At 67.7% G+C, this 396-nt stretch overlaps 1 protein-coding gene across 1 annotated transcript in view; it reads left to right on the top strand.

Moving 5' to 3' along the window:
* Positions 1-396, top strand: part of LOC104123993 (ectonucleoside triphosphate diphosphohydrolase 8) — a 7891-nt gene that overhangs the window by 1143 nt on the left and 6352 nt on the right. The window lies entirely within an intron of this gene.

Below are 396 nucleotides of genomic sequence, written 5' to 3' on the forward strand. Positions count from 1 at the left end.
CCCTGCCCCGGCCCCGCTGCATGAACACGCCTCAAGGTGAAGCATGGGCCAAGCGTGTCACCCCGCACCCTGCTGTCACCTGGCTCTGCCCTGCCCCACGCCACCCCACTGCAGGCAGAGACGGGCTGGCAGAGGGGACCAGGACAGAAGCAGGAGGGACCTGGCAGGTGGAGACTTGTCCTCACAGCCAGGGACCTGTCCCCACAGCCATCCACGTGGGACCCACTCCCATGGCCAGGGACCCTCCTGTCCTCACAGCCAGGAACATGTCCCCACAGCGAGGGACACGCCTGTCCCCATAGCCATCCAGAGCCATCCACCTGGGACCCATCCTCACAGCCAGGGAGCCATCCCCATGGCCAGGGATCCCCTCTGCCCCCGTGGCCAGGGTCCCAC

The sequence above is a fragment of the Egretta garzetta genome, unplaced genomic scaffold (genome assembly GCF_000687185.1).
Source record: "Egretta garzetta isolate BGI_Z169 unplaced genomic scaffold, ASM68718v1 scaffold143, whole genome shotgun sequence".
Classification (NCBI taxonomy): Eukaryota; Metazoa; Chordata; class Aves; order Pelecaniformes; family Ardeidae; genus Egretta; species Egretta garzetta.